This window comes from Zalophus californianus, chromosome 2, assembly GCF_009762305.2.
Source record: "Zalophus californianus isolate mZalCal1 chromosome 2, mZalCal1.pri.v2, whole genome shotgun sequence".
In the NCBI taxonomy this organism is placed as follows: Eukaryota; Metazoa; Chordata; class Mammalia; order Carnivora; family Otariidae; genus Zalophus; species Zalophus californianus.
The window spans coordinates 23,885,326-23,894,386 of record NC_045596.1 but is presented as its reverse complement, the minus strand read 5'-3'; the positions used below and the strand labels follow the sequence as shown (position 1 = coordinate 23,894,386).

The window sequence follows — 9,061 nt, the reverse complement described above, 5'->3', positions numbered from 1 at the left end:
TTTTAAGAGCTGACGCAGCACCTTAAAAATATTTATTTTGTTGTTTTTTAGTTCTTTTGGCACTCTGCGAAAAAGAGTACATTTAGGCCTTTCAGAAGAAAACTATTTTGATGTTTACTTCTCATTTTTACATTGCTGGCATTTTATATGTAATTTAAAATAAAAATTGGCTAGGGCGCCTGGGTGGCTCAGTCGTTAAGTGTCTGCCTTCGGCTCAGGTCCCAGAGTCCTGGGATCGGGTCCCACATCGGGCTCCCTGCTCCTTGGGAGCCTGCTTCTCCCTCTGCCTCTCTCTCTCTCTCTCTCTCTCTCATGAATAAATAAAAATCTTTAAAAAAATAAAATAAAAATTGGCTAAACAAATTTATTCTGTTTAATATCTCTACCATATTTGTTTCTTTTTTTGGCAATTTACTTATTAAATTTATTTTCTTATATAAGTTATGTATTTCTCTGGGCAGACAGCCTTCACTTTATTGCACTAATAGCACATGTGTAATACCAAGCTACAGGATAAGTTTTAACAAGAGGTTTGTATTCTTCAATGTAGCAGTTGTCTACCAGGCACTGTAGAGAGGCAGATGGGGAAAAGCCAGGATCCGCTCAGGTGAGGAGTCGGGTGGGGGAGAGGGACAGCTTGTATAGCCTTCTGACCCCTTCCGGCTTCTCTCTCAGGAAGGAGGAACGCGCAAAGCTTACATCTGGATTCTGGGAGCAGGGAAGAGTTGGAAGGCTGAGAAGCCCAATGCAATACTGCAGCTCAACTCCCTTCATTTTTGAGAGAAGCAGGAACTCCTTTCATTCATTTGTAACAAATCACTCTGGCCTAGCTGATGTTTTGAGGAAACAGTGGGGATGGCGTCATCATCAGAATTAGCAGCCATACACTACCACAGTGTGGTGGGTATCCTCCTAGGCCCCAGGAACCTGAAAGCTATGTATCCAAGGGAGAAGCCAGAGCTGGCTCTGGAAGTCTCCTGACGGCTCATTGTGCTCAGACATCCCTGTGACCATGTGAATTAGCAAAGCTCCGGTGTTGGATCTTCCAACCGTTGATTAAAGCTATAATGAGACTGTGTGTGTGGGCAGAGTGAAGGGAATGCCTGAGTAGAAGGGGAGGACTATCAGGGAAGGGAGCGATGGGCAGTGGACTGTAACATGATTAAGGCCTCCTTGCAGGTGGAGGCTGGGCTTCCAGGGAGTGGGGCAGGGGGAGCTGCAAGCCCATGGATCTCTCCTCACTGCCTCTGTATTACACTGAAGAGAAGTTGCTCACATAATCTAAAGCACATTCTTGATACAGGAAGAGGGGCTTTGGTTTTGGGCAAGAGCCATGTTAAGCCTTCATGAGGGCAGCCACCACAGCCTTGGTATTGAAACTGCATAGGTCACAGCAGGTCTGGCCAGTGCCCACAAAGATGATGGATTTGCTTATGGTGTAGGTCATAGAAATAGCAGCTCCCACCTTGTCATCAATGGTATCAAATTTGGTAAGGATAATGCCATCAATGAGCGGGGGTGTTTGAGCCATAGAATGGTCAGGCAAGGCCCTGTTGAACTTGACCAGCTGGTCCACGGCCTCATTGCCTACTAAGGACTCCCCCACAAACTACAGCTAGTCGGGTGTGTTGACAGTTATGAGCTTAGCCAGGGCGGTCATCAAAAGGGCATTGTCTTGCATGCGGCCAGCTGTGTCCACCAGCACCACATCAAAGCCTTGGTTATGTGCAAAGGCAGTGGCTTCCAGGGCAATGCCCGCAGTGTCCTTGCCGTAGCCCTTTTCAAACAACTGCACCATAGTGTGGGCGGCAGCCGTGGTTCTCCGGGAGATGTAGGACACTCGGGCACCGGGTGTGGGCATGCAGCTGATCCAAGCCCCTGCACGAAATGTGTTGCAGGCAGCAATGAGGACACTGAAGCCATTCTCTAACACAGCTAGAAGGAAATCTTGGCAAGATTAGTAGACTTCCCCACTCCATTAATGCCACAGAAGGTGACAACATAAGGGCACTGATGACGCTGGGCATCCAGCGTCTATACGATGCCGTGGCTGCAGAATCTGCACCAGTGACTCTTGTAGGGCTTGCTTTACTGTGGAAGTCACCTTGCTGAATGTCCCCATCACCTTCCCTTCCAACTTGTTGGCCTCAGATTCACAGAGCTGGACTGCAATGCCTGCTTCCACATTCTTAGCAATGAGATGATCATGCATCTTATCCACCACAAACTCCACATCTTCACAACTCAAGCTCTTGGACCCCACAAGGCCCTTTAGCATCCCAAACGTGCCACCCAGAGTTCCCTTGGTAGCACTAGGTTTGGTGGTGTTTTGAGCAGCCACTTCATCATCTGAGCTGCCACAGTCCAAATCCTGAAGCTGCCCTCCACACCCAGTCCCTCAAATCAAGTTGATGTCCTCAGGTGGGGCAACCTCAGGGGCTCCACTGGTGGTGGGAAGGCTGTAATCCAAGACTTCCTTGTTAGCACAGCCACCCAGTGCCCATACCCGGGGTGCATTTTTGCCCTTCTCCTTTGGAGCATCTGATTTCATGGGCTTGTTGGACTTCTCCAGACCTCTCCCATGCTTCTGAATGAACTTCTCTCTCTTCCTGTGTATGAGCTCCTCTTTGGAAAGTTCTACCCAATTCTCAGGCCCCACTGGGAAACCTGACTTTTCAGCAGGAACTGCTTTGCTGGTAGCCAAAGGGCCATCAAAACTCTCCTTCTTGCACCCCCCCCCTTTTTTTTTGCTGTTCTTTGCTTTTTTCTTGGGCTTTTCACCCCATGTCTCAATCATGGACCTCACAGGTTTCTTGGCCTTTTCAGAATCTTCAAATTTCTTCATGGTAGTGGGGGCATGAATCTTACTGCTCTCCTCTGCTTCACGAAGGAGCCACAGGAAGTAATTTTGGAAATCAAAAGTGCCATTCAATAGACTTAAAGCACTTTGCTGTTGGATCTCTGTGCAATACTTGTCCCAAAACAGCTGGTGCACATCATCTATCAATTTGTCTACATACGTCAGTGTTAGGATCTTCTGAAAACCAACCATGAACACCAGCTCAAACTGGTTGTCTAGTTTATACTTGAGTGTGAGTGCCTCATGGATGAAGGAGTTGTTACCTCCCCTTTCCTGTAGCAGCACAGAACGAATCAACGCATTAATGGGCCAGGTGCGTGAGTCGCTCAGGACCTGGAAGCACCAGAGGACAAGCCCGCCCTTGAAGAAAATGGTGAAGAAGTCGAGCACGCCAGCAGCGGGAGAGGAGCCGGGCCGGCGCGGGGAACTCAGGCCACCATCGCCTCCACTTCCTGCTGCACCAAGCGCGGGACACGTCACACCAGCGGCCCTGGAAACTGGCTCAACCGCCCATATTTTAGTTTCTTTTCTTGTCGTGTCTTTCTTTCTTTCTCTTTCTTTCTTTCTTTCTTTCTTTCTTTCTTTCTTTCTTTCTTTCTTTCTTTCTTTCTTTCTTTTCTTCCTTCCTTCCTTCCTTCCTTCCTTCCTTCCTTCCTTCCTTCCTTCCTTCCTTCCTTTCTTTCTTTCTTCCTTTCTTTTTCTTTCTTTCTTTCTTTCTTTCTTCTTTCTTTCTTTCTTTCTTTCTTTATTTTCCTTTTCCTTCTTTCTTTCCTTCCTTCCTTCTTTCTTTCTTTCTTTCTTTCTTTCTTTCTTTCTTTCTTTCTTTCTTTCTTTCTTTCTTTCTTTTTTCTTTCTTCTTTCTTTCTTTCTCTTCATTCCTTCCTTGCTTTTCCTTCCTTCCTTTTCTTTCTTTCCTCCCTTCTTTCGTTTAATACAGAACATAGCTTGTTTACTCAGATCAACTGCAATTTCATCAAGTCTTCAAATATTTCCCATATACTTAAAATATGTTCAATGAGGAAAATAAGTAGATATCATCACTGAAAATTAAAAACTAACCAGCATAAGACTGACCTATGAAATATTCAGTGAAGTAAAATCCTATGTTCCAAGTCCATTTGCTTAGAAGTCATCTCTTCAAAATGTTGGAAAAGGCCTGCAGAAGAAAATTTACTGTGTACTATAAAAGGCTATGTGGGTAAGAAACAATGCAAGGCTTTATGTAGATCCAAATTCATTATTCAGCACATAAAACAAAACAAAATATAAGAATATTAATGGTGTCTAATATATTACTTACTTTAACAATGGTTTGTTAGGATTAGTAGAATGTATTGCTATACAAGTTAGAGCAAAGTACCAATCTAAAGGCTGTTAGTTAACATTTGAAGTGCTTTAATCAGGAATTCATATCCAAGGGGTTTTTGGTAAGCACTTGAAAGGCTCCAATCAGGACTCAATACTCTAAAGGTTATAGCAAAAGACCTAAATGGTTTCATCTAACTTTACATAGAGGGTTCAGTAATTAGCATGAGTAATGTTATACATAATTTTTTGTTAGTGAAATAAATTCAAGAAAAAATTTGCCTAGAAAATCTGTAGGGATCTTGCTATTCTTGTGTAAAAGAATATAAGAATTCAGCAGACCCTGCATCTTGGAACTTATTAAACTAATCTCAAGGTCAAAATTTCTGGTTGGTCTCATGTCTATCATCCTCCAGTCACTAAGGGAGGATTCTATTGTCTGGTCCCACCAGATATTTGCCTGGCCTGCCATCAGAATATGGTTCTTCTTGACTCAGAGTGAACTTCCTCACAAGGTACTTGTCACAATGCCTGAGGAAAGAGAGCTGGGGCAATTTAGGAAAAACAGGTTAATAATGAGGATTTGTGCTTCTTTGCTAAGAATGCTTATACATGCATTGGTATCAATTTGAAACTTGCTTTCACTTAAGTTCATCACCTGGTTAAGGGGAGACATAATCCCATCTATATCTAATTGTGGGAAGTCATATGAAACTATTTCTTAATAGAATTAGACACTTGTTTAAAGGACAACTTTTCTTAGATACTCAAAATAATTTTACTCGCAGATTTGATTATTTAAAAGTGAATTATGTTTCAGGTATCATGCTAAGTGCTTTGTTTAAATCATCTCATTTAATCTTTTTAAAATTTGAAATGGTGTAGTATGTTACCTTGTGAAAGACAAAATGCAACAGAAGACGAGGAAAGGATTTTATCTAGGCTACTATGGTAGGGAAAACATTCATTAATGAAGAAAGTCTCAAAGGAAAGGAAGAGAGCCCTGGGGTTTTAGAGAGGCAGATAAATAAAGAAGTCATCCTTTATTACTATGGCAAGCATGAGGAAGAAAGAAGCATCTTCTCCAGGTCACTGAAGAAAGATAGAGATGGCTTTTATCTCAGAATATGCAAAGTACCATGACAGCCTTAAAGTTCCTTTCAGTTTAGCTATACTTTAGACCATTTGCTCCTTATCTCTAGGCCCTTGACCTCCTTTTTCTTAGATAATTTACTTTAGAAAACTTGCAATTCTAAATTCTTTTTCTCTATTGAGATATAAATCTTTTCTCAGATTTTGAAAAGCAGTCATCAAGAAAGAAAGGACCCCCAATCCCTAGTCTGGGTAGGATCCCAACTTAGATAAGCACCAATTAGCAAACACAACTAATCACATTGCTAACCTCTCCCTAAGGACCTCCAATATTTTTCCACTAGCTCACTGGGCACTTAAAATCTCTCCTGCCTTTTATTTCAGTGGAGTTGATTTCAGTTTCTCTCCCCTGTTGCAATAGTCTTGAATAAAGTCTTCCTTGCCTGATTAACTCCATCTGGTTCAATTTTTCTTGGACAAGGGCAAGGGCGCTCTTTTGGAACACAATAAGGTGGGGGGGAGAATTCTTAACTGTATCTTTTGCTGTTTTCCAGATAGCATAGCTCAGGGAAAATTAAACTTTGTGGAAATTTTTAGAGAAGTATGAAAAACAAAACAAAACAAAAACATAAAATTATGTAAGGGAAGATTTATTTGAATAGATTATAAAAATAAAGGGAGGGAAACTATTGCAATAGGGAGATAACTTCTACAAAAAGATCTATAAGTGTATCAAAGGCAGGAGTAAAAAGGCTAGAAAGATTTGGTTGTACATAAGTGGAATGAATGGGATAAACAAATGGAGGTGACAGTAATCTGATAGCAGATCAAGAAGTTTTTACTCTGAGATCTAGAGAGAGGCCATTAAGAAAGGGTTCATTCTGGCCTAAACTGAGGGTGGGCCAAAGTTCAGAGCAAGGGGGAAGGAAAGAATCTTAACCAAAAATTAACAACTATTCTGTTCTAATTCATCAGTGAGGACAAAATAGTTCAGCTAATCATTTATGAAGCAAAGTTTGGAAATTTAGAGTTGCTTTGTCTGGTATTATTACAAGCAAACAAATGGGACATTAAGACTATCTAAATTATATGAGGAAGGATTGTGTTTTCCATTTGGTGTATCGTGGAATAACAAAATCAAAATGTGTGGGAGATTTCACAAACATTGTTTTCCAGGATAATGGCTTTGATAAAGTTCAACATTGTCAAAAGAAAAGTGAGAGAAGTTAATACTTGTTTAGAATCCTGCCAAAAGCTTATAGGTATTAAAGAGAATTGTGATATAAGCCCTAATCACCATCCTCTACTACTTCCTGATATTCAGGAAAGGTAGGTGAATGAAAAACAATCTGAAATTGACCATCAAAATAATCAAGATAACTAACTTGACTTTTGGTGGCATAGACACAATCTTAGAATCAGAGTAGTATATATTCAGTAACAAGTTCTTTTCCCATGCTTGAATGTCCACATATCTTTTAAGACATACCGCTTTTAATTTAGTATCATGCTGCTTGCATATGTGTCACTTTTCTTCTAGCAGAGTTTGAACTTTTCAAAATACAAACTTTGTCAAGTTTACTTTTATACCTATGCATAGTTTGTGTGACACTGAATGAGTAAAAACTCTTGAAAGGCCACAATAGGTAAGCCAGTTCTTGGACTTTGTGATTTCCCAAGATAGACAATACTACGGCCTCAGAAATCTGCCTACTTGTGTTTTGAGAAAGTAAAATTTTAGTTCTTTGAAGTCCTTAGCATATTTTCTATTGTTACTGTTGGGGAGGGAGATCTTCCTCTGCCCTATGGGCCTTCTAGCTCGACTTAGAATCAAATTGACATGAGACAGATGAACAGGAGAAGATCAAATTTAGTAGACATAAGTATAGGGAGTCCACATGGACATTAGATTTGAAAAGACAGTGAGGCAACATGAAGCTTATCTGAGTTAAGGAGAGGGGCAGGGTCTGAGGATACAGGGTGGAGAAAGCTCATTAGCAAGGTGAAAAGGGATGTTTGGGGGAAAATAAGGTTGCTCTATTATGTAGATAAGTTTCTTCCCTAAAGGGGAGTCTCTGTTAATAGTTCTCTTCCTGTTGCAAGCTCTCCTTTCCAATGTAAAGTTAGGCCAGGATGGGGAGGCAGAAGTCTTTTCCTGCATCTGCTGCATTTTTTATTACCTTTAACTCAAAATAATCTTTATGCCAAAATGGCACATTTGGGGACATCTCATCCTGCAACACTTCATTATAGCTTGACATTATCAGAAGTTAATACCTTAAACACTTTTCCCAAACTAGATTTTGAGTTATCACAAATCAGAAATCATATCGTTTTCAGATGAAAATATTGGTCTTAACGCAAAGCACTTTACCTCAAAACTTCAATAAAGTCTCCAGCACAGTTATTTATTTATTTATTTATTTATTTATTTATTTATTTATTTATTTATTTATTTATTTCCTGAAGTCACATTTTAGTTCTTTCTGCTTGGTGACAGTACAAAATCTTCAAAATTCTCAAGAGTCCTACACAACTTTTTTTTTTTTTTTTTACCTGTCTTTGATGACTATCCTGCCTTTGCATCATCAAGAACATTGAGGCTATCTGATATTGTCTCCCTCAATTTTACATCTTCCTTCATCTTTGTGAACATCTACATTTACCCACACCTTTTCCTTTCATAAATCTCTATATCCCCTCGTCCTGAAAAATAAAAACAAAATTAAAAATAATGATATCTCCATTCATCCTCTATCCTTTCCACTCTATAATCACACCAATCTCTCTTTCCTTCAAGGGTTTTCTGAAAGTAATGAGGGAGGGAGGAAGTGAGAGAGCATAGAGAGAGGTGTGAAGAGCCCTAATCCCCAAACACATCACAATTTGCAAATCTGGAAAAGAAGAAAGATCTAGAGAATCTACTTTATATACAATGGATACAACTTCAACAGGGATACTGAAAATGTAAATTAAAAAAAATAAGAGCAAGACAAAGGAAGTAATAATGATAAAAATGGTTGCCAATCACTGAACCCTCATAGTGTACAAGACAGGCACCATGTTGAATCCTCAGCATATAATCACACAGGTAAGTCCTGGAAGTTAATTAGCAATATAATGTATAAAGGTTGGCCATACTGTTTCAGGATTTCTTTTCCTTCAGTGCCCACAGTTCTTGGTACACTGCTTCGAAGAATGAAGAGGTAGTCTAGACAAAGAGTGGTGGGCAGCAAAGCCAAGTTTATTGAGTGATAGTAAAGTTTATGATGTAGAAAAGACATTAGGGTTCGAAGCCAATGATCATGAAAGAATTCTTGAGATGTCTTTGGTGCAAAAAGGTGATTTTATTAAAGCATGGGGACAAGACCCATGGGCAGAAAGAGCTGCACTGGGGTCATGAAGAGTGCCTTATTATATACTTTCAAGTTGGGAGGGGGTTAGGGATAGCATAAATCTCTAAGGAATTTTGGAAGCAAAGTTTCCAGGACCTTGAGAGGGTTGTTATTATTGGGGAAAGGTCATTTATTACCGTCTAATAAAACCTTAGTCATGAGACCCTTCAGAGATGTATATCGGTGGGCCATATGCTTGGGAGATGATTGCTGACATGTATCTTGGGGGGGTTTAGAGATAAAGGAAGTTTTCAGAGGAATTTTTATATGTTAAAGTAGACTTACAGGATCCCGGTGTGGGGGTTTGGGGTGAGGCTAGGATTGCCTTTTGCCCTTAGCAAAGTGTCAACATCAAGGCAGTTGAGTCCCTAGAGAAATGTCACTCTGCCTGTTTCAAGGACTTGTCAAT

At 40.4% G+C, this 9,061-nt stretch overlaps 1 pseudogene; it reads right to left on the bottom strand.

The window, feature by feature from the left end:
- Positions 1-1,336: 1,336 nt before the first annotated feature.
- Positions 1,337-9,061, bottom strand: part of LOC113925610 — a 94,342-nt pseudogene continuing 86,617 nt past the window's right edge.